This window comes from Haematobia irritans, chromosome 3 (assembly GCF_050003625.1).
Source record: "Haematobia irritans isolate KBUSLIRL chromosome 3, ASM5000362v1, whole genome shotgun sequence".
NCBI classification, from domain to species: domain Eukaryota; kingdom Metazoa; phylum Arthropoda; class Insecta; order Diptera; family Muscidae; genus Haematobia; species Haematobia irritans.
In genome coordinates, this window is record NC_134399.1 from 185120968 (window position 1) to 185134002 (window position 13035).

At 30.1% G+C, this 13035-nt stretch overlaps 1 protein-coding gene across 1 annotated transcript in view; it reads left to right on the top strand.

Annotated features, from left to right (window-relative positions):
- The window catches only part of Gmap (Golgi microtubule-associated protein), a 126316-nt gene that overhangs the window by 57652 nt on the left and 55629 nt on the right, over window positions 1-13035 (top strand). The gene's annotated exons all lie outside the window — the stretch shown is intronic.

Sequence of the window (13035 nt, forward strand, 5' to 3'; positions counted from 1 at the left end):
AGTAAGGAAAGTCTAAAGTCGGGCGGGGCCGACTATATTATACCCTGCACCACTTTGTAGATCTAAATTTTCGATATCATATCACATCCGTCAAATGGGCATTAGCGTAGCTAGACAATTTTCCTAGGGGGGGGGCTATAGCCCCCCTAGCTAAAACTTTATAGACTGAACTTATAGGTTCAACTAATGTTTTATTTCACAAAATTGAATAAAGATTTATAATAAAGCAACTAAAAGTACCCTATGGGAAATTGGTGCAAATTGCCACTGACGGACCTATCACAGAACTGGTACCTGTGCTCCAGTTAGTTGCAATTTTCACATTTAGTGAAATAAAATTATCAGAATAACCTTTTGTTTTTTTTTCATTTCGGGTTCTGTACCAATTCTGTGGTTGATCCATTTCCCGTAGGGTAGTTCCACACTTTTCCCAGCAAAAAATCGGGAGTTGTTCTAAAGGCACAACTTTAAAAGCACTTCCAAAAATGTCTTCACAAAGAAGTTAACTATTTTAACTACACAGGAAGTTTTTTTACTTCATTTTTTTATATTTTAATGCGTAATTTTTTGTTTTCTTTTTTCAAATTGTTTAAAAAAAGAGTAAGAATAAATAAAATGGTACAAATTATTCAAATTTTGCCACAAAAATGCTAAATCCATTATAGAAAAATCGATAATATTTAAAAAAAACGTTTCAAACAAGCGTTAGAATGCATCATAAAAAAGTATAAAAATTATTTGTTTAGGAAAATATAACAAAATTTTTAATTCACATTCAAAACACTGAATTCGGATCACACCTTAAGAAGTGATGCAAATTCATTGCAACGGTTGTTAAAACGGTGGACATTCGTTCTATGACAAGTTCATATTACATTCATAGCTTCTCCGCCAATTTTGTACCACTTCCAGACCCAAAAAGAACATTTTCACTTTTTTTTTTGGCGACACTTTTTTGCAGCATTATTAAGATATTAATTTATGAAAGAATAGTTTTAAAATCAATTACTATTTTTTATTCAACTAAATCATAAGTTCAACCACAGCTTTATTTCATAAATATCAGACTTCTACCACAACCCAAGTAATTCGATTGTGCATGAAAGTCTTTAGTGGAACTTTGTGCGTTGTACGAGTATATACTTGTTTAATTTTTATAAAAATGTAAAATCGTAAATAGGTTTTCAAATTCTGGGGGGGGCTAAAATTTTTCTGGGGGGTCTAAGCCCCCTCGCCAGAGGCCTTCCTACGCTTATGCAAATGGGTTGGGGGCTACATATATAGGTTTGTCCCAAATACATACATTTAAATTTCACTCGATCTGGACAGAATTTGATAGACTTCTACAAAATGCACTAGGGTGGAACAAAATTTTAGTAAAAAAATATGGGAAACATTTAAATCTGAAACAATTTTAAGGAAACTTCGCAAAAGTTTATTTATGATTTATCGCTCGATATATATGTAGTAGAAGTTCAGGAAAATTAGAGTCATTTTTACAACTTTTCGACTAAGCAGTGGCGATTTAACAAGGAAAATGTTGGTATTTTGACCACTTGTGTCGAAGTCAGAAAAACATATATATGGGAGCTATATCTAAATCTGAACCGATTTCAATCAAATTTGGCACACATGACTATATTACTAATTGTACTCCTAGTGCAAAATTTCAACCAAATTGGGCCAAAACTCTGGCTTCTGGGGCCATATAAGTCCATATCGGGCGAAAAATATATATGGAAGCTATATCTACATCTGAACCGATTTCAATCAAATTTGTCACACATGACTATACAGCCAATTGTACTCCTTGTGCAAAATTTCAAGCTAATCGGGATAAAACTCTGGCTTCTGGGTCCATATAAGTGCATATCCGGCGAAAGATATATATGGGTGCTATATCTAAATCTGAATCGATTTCAACCAAATTTGGTACGTATAGCTGCAATGCTAAATCTACTCCCTGTGCAAAATTTCAACCAAATTGGGCCAAAACTCTGGCTTTTAGGACCATATTAGTCTATATCGGGCGAAAGATATATATGGGAGCTATATCTAAATCTGAACCGATTTCAATCAAATTTGTCACACATGGCTATACTACCAATTGTACTCCTTGTGCAAAATTTTAAGCTAATAGGTATAAAACTCTGGCTTCTGGGTCCATATAAGTGCATATCGGGCGAAAGATATATATGGGAGCTATATCTAAATCTGAATCGATTTCAACCAAATTTGACACGCATAGCTACAATGCTAAATCTACTCCCTGTGCAAAATTTCAACCAAATTGGGCCAAAATTCTGGCTTTTAGGACCACATTAGTCTATATCGGGCGAAAGATATATATGGGAGCTATATCTAAATCTTAACCGATTTCAATCAAATTTTGCACACTTGACTACACTACTAATTGTACTCCTAGTGCAAAATTTCAACCAAATTCGGCCAAAACTCTGGCTTCTGGGGCCATATAAGTCCATATCGAGCGAAAGATATATATGGGAGCTATATCTAAATCTTAACCGATTTCAATCAAATTTTGCACACTTGACTATACGACTAAGTGTTATGTTTATACAAAACTGGAAGCAAATCGGTATAAAACTCTGGCCGCTGGGTCCATATTAGTGCATATCGGGCGAAAGATATATATGGGAGCTATATCTAAATCTGAACCGATTTCTTCCAAAATCAATAGGGTTCTATTCTGACCCAAATTAGGAACATGTGCCAAATTTGAAGGCTATTGGACTTAAATTGCGACCTAGACTTTGATCACAAAAATGTGTTCACAGACAGACGGACGGACAGACGAACAGACGGACATGGTTATATCGACTCCGGGACCCACCCCGAGCATTATTGCCAAAGACACCATGTGTCTATCTCGTCTCCGTCTGGGTGTTACAAACATATGCACTAACTTATAATACCCTGTTCCTCAGTGTGGCGCAGGGTATAATAATATGCATTTAATACTAGCGACGCCATCTATGTGTCAGCCAACCTGTTGAATCTAAAGATTCAATATTTCAGTTAATTTAAGGACGATTCCCTTAAATCAAAAACGTGTTTCTGTACTTTAAGAAAAATTTGCCTTAGTTCAAAGACATACGGATTTAACGCAGTGACGCAAATTTGTGTCCTAAATTTAATAAAAACGATGTTGATGCAAATATTATAAACTTTATTTTAATTAAAATTTCACTATGTTAAAGAAATTTGTCCTTAATATTTTCTAAATTTGCGCATCCTAAAACTCAGGTTGCGCAAGTTTTAATATCACGTAAATAGTTTTTTTAGTGTTATAATTCCATGAACTAAAATAGAATTAAATAGGCTTTAGTTCCATATAGGATTAACTTTTTTTGAGTGTATATTTCCCCCATACATAGACTAAATTAAGCCAATTGTACTAAAAATCATTTTCGTATTATTGATACTAACACTTTATCCCCCATTTTCATAAAGCTTAGTTAGTGTTCCGTTAACTAACCAACTTTTAAACCGTATTATGGACGTATCTGTCATCTTGTCTTTATATTCCATAGGCCAGTGAGGAACTTAATTGACGAAAAATTTTCAGTTAAAGTTAACCGGAGAGAAGATATTTGCAATTTACTTTCTGTTAACTGGCAGTTAAAGCTTAACGGAGTTACATGAAAATGGCCGTATATCGAATAATATAAAGGAAATTCCTCAAGCGTTTCTGCACTTAATTTCCGGGGAAGCAGGAGAGAAAATATGGTAAAATCTTGGGAATTTCGATTAAATAGCATTGCTCCATTTCGCTTAAATTAACACTGCTGCACTTCCTATCACCTTAGAAATGAAAAGTTTATTTGCTTCAAAAAACAATTTTCATATTTACTTTTCGCCCCTTTTATTAATGATATTATAAAAAATTAAAATAACGCATTTGTTTTTCATCTTTGCGACGTTGGTTTCAAACACACACAAAAATTTGCCTCTATAAAACCATAAAAAATTATATAGCATTTTGTGTGTATTTTGTCGCTATACGATACGGTGTTTCATTCTTATTGGATAAAAGAAAAATACAAAATTTCAATTATAAATATTTTCAACGACAATAGCGTAGAATAGAAACAGAAAAAATACCAAAGTCTTTTAGCCGGGTTAGAAGACGGACAGACATTCATGGTATTACACATGTGTATTTCTACATTCAGTGAAGAACTCGGCAATGCAAAGCTAATTAACGCCTAACAAACACTGGTGCTTGTCGTAATGAGTTCTCTTCAGATGCACACACACACCGACACACTACGTCAGGCTTACAGAAAATTTAACACTCACATTGACATACAGGAATAGGAGAATCACCTTACTTAAATATCAAGCATTTTAAATTTGTTTCTTTTATTGATTTCGTAGTTACTTAACGAAAATGTTCTCTAACATTGTCATTATGTTTGTACCGATTCGAGAAAAAATTCCAAAATTCCAAAATTCCAAAAAAAAGTATTTTCGAAATTTTTAAAAGTTCAAAAAAAAATTCCAAAAAAAATAGTATTTTCGAATTTTTTAAAAGTTTAAAAAAATACATCTTCGAATAGGGTTTCTCTAGACCCTACACAGAAAAAATTTCACGACCATTTTTCCAATTAAAGTCTTAATTGAGTTTTAAAAAATATTCAATGAAAAATTTAATTGATTCAACAAATTTTTTAGCCGGGACTTTAATTGAAACAAACATCAATCACAAAAACTAATAGTATCAATTAATTTTTTAATTGATACTACCATTTCTGTGATTGAAGACAGTTCAATTAAAAAATTAATTGGCTCAATTAATTTCGTGATTGAATCAAAAACCAAGTTTTTTTGCGTGTAGGGTGCGTATACCTCCTCATTCGACTGATATTTCTGACCAGCATGTGACTTTTTAGTGTTTGGAAACACACAGTTTGCTTCAGGTTATGGAATGCGTGAGGCATCAGTTCGAAACAGCCGAAAGGTTAGTATAGTCCCAGAAAACGGTGGACACCATCTTTTTGGCCCATGGGACATTCGTGTAGTTGACTGTTTCGTAGTCTCCAGTGTATCAATGATTCGTCGAATGTTACGAAATGACAAAAAATTTCTTTTGGATTGTCAAAAGTTGAAATTGTCTCACCATAGTGCCGACAGCTGTCTCATGCCCGCACTGAAAAAAAATATTATCTTCAAAGATTTATTTATTTATTTACACAGCTAATAGCAGCCGGAACTTTATAAAATATAGTAATGTAATGTAATGGGCCAGTACCCTGCAAAAAAAGCGTCGCCAAAAAAGTAGTGAAAATATTCTTTTTGGATCCGGAAGTGGTGCAAAATTGGCGCAGAAGCGATGATTTTAACATGGGTTTGTCATAGGACGGATGTCCACCATTTCAACAGCCGTGGCAGTGAATTTGCATCACTTTTTAAGATGTGATGCGAATCCATTGATTTGGATGTGAATAAAGAAATTTTGTGATATTTTAACGAATAAGTAATTTTTAAAATTTTTTTATGATTTTTAATGCATATCTGGAACGTTTGACATCAAATATTTTCAAAAAATCGCAATTTTTCTAGAAAGGATTTAGCATTTTTTTCGGCAAAATTTAAATAATTTGCACTATTTTTTTAACTGTTTTTAACCCATTTGAAACAATGAAATTTTAAATTTCCCCATAAAAATATGAAAAAAGCGAATTCTAAAAAATTGACTCAAATGAACTACCTGTGCAGTTAAATTAAAGAACATCTTTGGGAGGACATTTTTAGAAGTGTTTTTAAAGTTGTTCCTTAAGAAGAACTTCCAAATTTTTTTGCTGGGTAGGGACCCTTTAGGCCCCCAGTAAAAAAAATTGGAAGTTGTTCCACAAACATTTCTTTTAAAGCGCATCCCGGAATCCCCCATCAAGTTTTTTCCACTTCCGATGCAGTCCTTTTGGACAAGTCCACACACATTTCTTTTAAAGTGCATCCTGGAATCCCCACATCAAATTTTTTCCACTTTAGACGCAGTCCTTTTGGACAAGTCCATAAACATTTCTTTTAAAGCGCATCCCGGGATCTCCTATCGATTTTTTCACCTTTTTTCAACTTTTTGGACAAGTCTTAAGCTGAGTACTACACACAAAAAAAAAATTTTCTGATTCAATCACCAAATTAATTGATCCAATTAATTTTTTAATTGAAATGTCTTCAATCACGAAAATGATAGTATCAATCACAGTTTTAATTGGGCATAGAAAAAATTCTTGATTAAAGAATTAATTGATTTTTTCAGCAAATTTCAATTAATTTTTTAATTGATTCAATTAAAAATTTAATTGATGTTGATTGCAAAACTCAATTAATTTATTAATTAAAAAAGGTAACTATTTTTAATTACTTTCTGAATTGACTTAGAGTTTTTATTTGGATTAACAAATCATTGTTTGAAATACATTTTTAATTAAAAATTAATTTAAAAAAAAATCAGCACTTTTTTTAACTGAATAAGTCTTCCGAATTTGTTTAAAAAGTTAATTGTATCAATTAATTTTTTAATTAAAAATTGTAAAATTTTCAATCACTGGCTTAATTAACTTAATGTTTCTATCATGATTAAAAAGTTAATTGTATCAATTAATTTATTAATTGAAAACATTTTCAACTTCAATTAACTTTTTAATTGGAAATATTTTGGTGATATTTTTTTCTGTGTAGGTAATGACCAGAGAGGCATAGCTTTGGCAGAGCAGATAGATGACTCCACATTTTGCACGGTTTAAAATTTTCAATCACTGCCTTAATTAACTTAATGTTTCCATCATGATTAAAAAGTTAATTGTATCAATTAATTTATTAATTGAAAACATTTTCAACTTCAATTAACTTTTTAATTGGAAATATTTTGGTGATATTTTTTTCTGTGTATGTTCAGTTTTCAAGCTGAAAAACAGCTTGTTTTCACGTTTAACTTTTTTAAATTAGTTGAATTATAAATATAAAATGGTTCACAATCAATTCCTTAGATCTTTTCCATTAATTGTTTCACAAGACTTCATAAAAATATAATCTTCTTAATATAGATTTTTGTACTTTTTAGTGTTTTGGTGAAAAATACGAACATAGTACTCACCTTTAGAAAGTACGGAGTTAGGCCGTTTTCAGTGAAAATTTAAGTTTTGAACACGTAAATTTCGCAAAAAAGAATAGAAAATCAATAAAACGTAAAAAATAATAAGACAAAAAAATCATCCCCGCTGGGATTTCAACCTGTGCCTTTTGACTTTTTATTGTTGATTTTTTTTTGCCGAAAAAAAAAAACAAAATAAAAACATAAACAAATAATTTGATGCATCGTGTTCAATGGCGTTTATGGCTGAGTGTGCTAAGGCGTTCTGTAATGGTGCCAACAGATCCAGTTTCAACCACCGGCGAAGTTTTTAGATTTGTAAAAATTTGATAATAATAAAATGAAAGTGCTACAAAAAATACTGATAAAAATAAAAAGTGAAATTGGAAAATTTTTTTTGTACTTTTTAGTTTTTAAAATTTCTTCATCCAAATGAACTTCCAAGGCACAACTTCTAAAGCAATGCAAAGAATCCAAAAATGGAGTACTTCCGTCCTATGACAAATCCATGTAAAATTCATTGGAGATGATCCAAGTTTGCACTACTTCCGGATCACAAATTGGGGATCCAAACTACTTTTTTGGAAGCTATTTTTTTGCTGGACAAGTAAGGACTACAGCGAGTCAGTAGGGACCCCAAAGTTTAGGTGTTCGAGATGTTGGTCAGTAAGGACCACGTTGAGTCAATAACTCAACAAGTTTCAGCAAATATAAACAAATGGGTCAGTTTAAATTGCAGATATCAGAGACAGTAAGGGCGCATTATGTGTTCTGCAATCGGGAATCGGGAGAATAGAGTCGGATCAAATGTATAACAAACACACACAAAGAAAATTTCATTAAAATTCAGCAAACGAAGAGAATTGCGTCTTAAATGCAATATTAGTTACATTTTTTTGTACCAGGCAAGATTTTTTTCAATGTAACAATTCGTACAAAAATTTTGTCACTTTATCCTCCTTGCTAGAGGTTTGCGAGGATTTGAATGTTAACTATCGATGGCGAAAAGCCATCGTACATAGCACTATGACGATATCGAATCATCAGCCGACATTGCTCTTTATAAATTTTCCTAGAATATACTACATAAACAGATGTTCCTATTGATTCCTTTACACAAAAATTATCTAATTATGATAATGAAAGTGCTGATTATATTATGAAATTGTTGATTGTTTTATAGAAAATACACTGCAATGATGAACAAATTTATTGTATTTATGAAATTGTTTCGCTGGCTTAATATTATTAACAAATTTTGTTAATACAACAAAGTATTTTCTGTTGATCTGGAGCCCCCGTATAATTGATTTTATTTTAGAAATGATAGTCCTTAATTTGATTGATGTAAAAATACTCTAAAATAACACCAATTTTTGGTCCAAAAATATTCAGGAGACATGCAATGCTATGAGAAGGGCATATAAAATTCGTCTCGGCCGATCTAAAAAGTCATATTAACTTGTCGTTGAATAACATTTCACACAATTATCGGTGTTTATGGGAATATGAACGGACATTGTGCTCGTATTTCTTCTAGCAGCGAAATTGTTTGTTGCTGCTACACATCCCCCCATAGACATACTGTATTTGTGAATTGTATTTATTAGTAATGGTTATCTGTTAATTAAACATTTACAACTTTAAAAGATACCAATACTTCAGACGACAACAATAGCAAACGTCAATAAAGCCAACATATAGTTGTACAATAACAGCAACAACAACAAGAAAGAGCAGCTAGTGCCAAGAAAAAAAAATTAATACTAAAACCGAGTTTATACCACCTAAATATTCACTGTTGCAAAGATAAACAGTGCATGGCCCATACCTTCAATCATACGCTGGATAACCAATACCCTGATATAAATGCATTTTTACCAGTATGCAGCTGATTGATTGAGTGCATTGGGTGGTAATGGTGTAGTATGGGGTTTTTTATTTTCACCTTTTAATGTTCACTCTCTCTCTCTCTCTTTCCTTGGTGTAAATTGACAACCCGCTATATATGTTTTTGTATAGAAACCTACACTGAAAAAAATATTGTCGTGAGGTCAAAGATTTCATGTCTTTAAAATACGAATACAAATTTTGCTTAACATAGAAGACGCATTTCTCTAAAATAAAGTTATTTTCCTTGTCCAAAAGTCGATAAACTTTTCAATGAAGTTGTATTTTCCTTATAATTAAATGATTTGACTTAAAAATGGGTATCTTAACATGAAAGAAAAAAATTATAGGCTAGGTCAACTTGACTTTAATAATTCAGAAAAATTCTTTAAATTTAATGAAATTGTCTTTAAATTTGTTGTCTTTTTGCATCTTGACTACAAAGCAAAAAATCGTTCAAATATAGGACATGTTTTTCAAAACTTTATTTTAAAGAAGTTTTTTACTTCAAACATAGCATAATTTCTACTGGAAGTCGAGTCCTAATTTGGAAAATAAAGTTGCCGTTAACTCGTTTTTAAAGGACTTTGATAGCATATGAAGAAAAAAATTGAGAAAGCGAAAAATTAAAATTTGCTTCCTAGAAGCAAGTACACAAAACCTAAAGTTAAAAGAGAATTGTGTCTTAAAAGTATCCTTACTTGTATTCTCCGCTTCTTTGGCTCGGAATCAATACCAAATTTTTTAAAGTAAAGACAAAATCTTTGGAATCGAGTATGCTTTTTTTTCAGTGTAGATATGCAATAGATACGGCTAATCTCTCATTCACTTGTATGGCTCTCTCTCCTTTTAATCAAATATACTAGTGAGAGTAGCTAACACAATTGCATTGGTCTTATTGGGTTTTCCCCTATTGGCTTGCCTGTGTTTATGTGTATGTACCTATGTGATCTGTGATGGACGTGTTTTTACCTTTAGCTGCATTTGTTTTGTTTGTCTGGTTCTTATTTGTATTTGTTTTATTTTTAAACCTGATAAGTGTATTGCATTGTTTAAGTATGGTTTCGTCCTATATTTAACATATTTCGAAAAAGAAAAAAATCGTTTAAAAACCTAGTGGATTTGATTTTCTAGAAAAAAATTGTGTATGGTGGTTTGTTTTTGTTGTAAGGAACTTAACATTTTCGTAATGTCTTCATTTAATACAGTAAATGCTACCAAAAAAGGACATTCTGTAGTGGAGATTTTGGTGTGTTCAAAAATACCAAGGTTTGGAAATAATGCCAAAATAGAGTTCCTCATTTTATATCCTTCACCGAACAAAACTATTTTTTTCTGTGTAGATAAAGTTCCCATATTGACTGATAGACAGAGTTTACTGCTCGCTCCGAAAAAAACATACCCCGTTCCAAAGATTTTTTCGTTACACTAATGATTTTGGTATTGATTCTGAGCTAAAAAAGTGGAGACACAATTTTCAAATTTTAATTCAATATTGTTTTCAGTTTTTTTCTTCATGTGCTTTAAAAGTCCATTAGAAATTATGTTATGTTTCAAGAAAAAAAAAAACTTTGTATGAGAGAAATGCGTCTTTTATGCTAAGCAAAATTTTATTCTATAGAAAATTTTGTTTTCTATAGAAATATATTTTTGGTAGAATTATGTTTCTAGAGAAATTTTTTTCAAAATTCTATTTCTATAGAAAATTTTGTCAAAATTTTATTTCTATAGAAAATTTTGTCAAAATTTTATTTCTATAGAAAATTTTGTCAAAATTTTATTTCTATAGAAAATTTTGTCAAAATTTTATTTCTATAGAAAATTTTGTCAAAATTTTATTTCTATAGATTATTTTGTCAAAAATGTATTTCTAGAGATTATTTTGTCAAAATTTTATTTCTATGGATTATTTTGTCAACATTTTATTTCTATAGATTATTTTGTCCAAATTTTATTTCTATAGAAAATTTTGTCAAAATTTTATTTCTATAGAAAATTTTGCCAAAATTTTATTTCTATAGAAAATTTTGACAAAATTTTATTTCTAAAGAAAATTTTGTCAAAATTTTATTTCTATAGAAAATTTTGTCAAAATTTTATTTCTATAGAAAATTTTGTCAAAATTTTATTTCTATAGAAAATTTTGTCAAAATTTTATTTCTATAGAAAATTTTGTCAAAATTTTATTTCTATAGAAAATTTTGTCAAAATTTTATTTCTATAGAAAATTTTGTCAAAATTTTATTTCTATAGAAAATTTTGTCAAAATTTTATTTCTATAGAAAATTTTGTCAAAATTTTATTACTATAGAATTTTATTTCTATAGAACATTTTGTCAAAATTTTATTTCTATAGAAAATTTTGTCAAAATTTTATTTCTATAAAAAATTGTGACAAAATTTTATTTCTATAGAAAATTTTGTCAAAATTTTATTTCTATAGAAAATTTTGTCAAAATTTTATTTCTATAGAAAATTTTGTCAAAATTTTATTTCTATAGAAAATTTTGTCAAAATTTTATTTCTATAGAAAATTTTGTCAAAATTTTATTTCTATAGAAAATTTTGTCAAAATTTTATTTCTATAGAAAATTTTGTCAAAATTTTATTACTATAGAATTTTATTTCTATAGAAAATTTTGTCAAAATTTTATTTCTATAGAAAATTTTGTCAAAATTTTATTTCTATAGAAAATTTTGTCAAAATTTTATTTCTATAAAAAATTTTGTCAAAATTTTATTTCTATAGAAAATTTTGTCAAAATTTTATTTCTACAGAAATTTTTGTTAAAATTTTATTTTCAAGCAATATTTATCATAGTTTCGGCTATAGGTCGATTAAAAAACATAAGATTGATGTTTTTATTTAATTTTTTTTTTTCACTTCAGCCTTGAAAACGGTTTTGACGAAGTCAACCGAAATATTGGAAATAAAATTTAAATAAAAACGTCAATCTTATGTTTTTTAATCGACCTATAGCCGAAACTATGATAAGTATTGCTTAAAGATAAAATAAAAAAGGTCAACGATAATCAATCAGAAATAAAATTTTATTTCTATGGAAAATTTTGTCAACATTTTGTTTGTATAGAAATTTTTGTCAAACTTTTATTTCTATAGAAAATTTTCCCAAATTTTATTTCTATAGAAAGTTTTGCTCAAAATTTTATTTCTATAGAAAATTTGTGAAGTACATCTTCGTTGTAGAGGAATATTTTGCAAAATCTACCAAAACATCAGGAATACTACCAATCTACCACACAGTAAAAAATCTACAATTTTTGCTCCCAAAAATTTGATTGCGGTGCTTCGAAACACGACTAAGACATAGTGACAGGTGAGGAATCGTGGATTTACGCATATGAGCCCGAAAGTAAACAGTCGACTCCTGAAGAAGAGAATGCATGTTTTGAAGACACCTCAATCAGAATGACAAACGTGCTTCGTCAATTGGTTCAATCACATGGAAAAAGGTATAGATCTTAATGAGGAATATTTTAAAATAACATCAAAGCGATTTTCGATGATTAATATTTGGTTTCGTTTTCTAATACCGTAATATAAAAAGCAACCCTCGTGCACTTGGTATACTTTAATTAAGTAAATCTTTTGTATGTGTGGCATTCTTTTGGCCACATAACATAAACTATGTAGGGAATATGTCCACGAGAATTAGTTAATTTTTTGATATAGCCCAGATTTGACTTCTTCACCATTTGAAAGTCGAAGTTTTGATTCGGATTACAAACACCTTAATTTTTTATTCCGACATTATGGCGAATGTGAAATCTATTTGGGGAAGATAGTCCACATTGGTCCATGCTTTAATATAGCCCTCATTTTTCCGCTTCACCCTTTTGGGAGTCAATGTTTTTATTCGGATTGCCTTATATTTGTAATTCGGCGAATTTGAATTAATAGATCCTGACCGATTTTACTTCTTGAACATCCAAAAATCGTAAATTTGCTCTGATATGCATACAATCTGAAATCCAAAAGTATATCGAGGATTGGAATACATGAT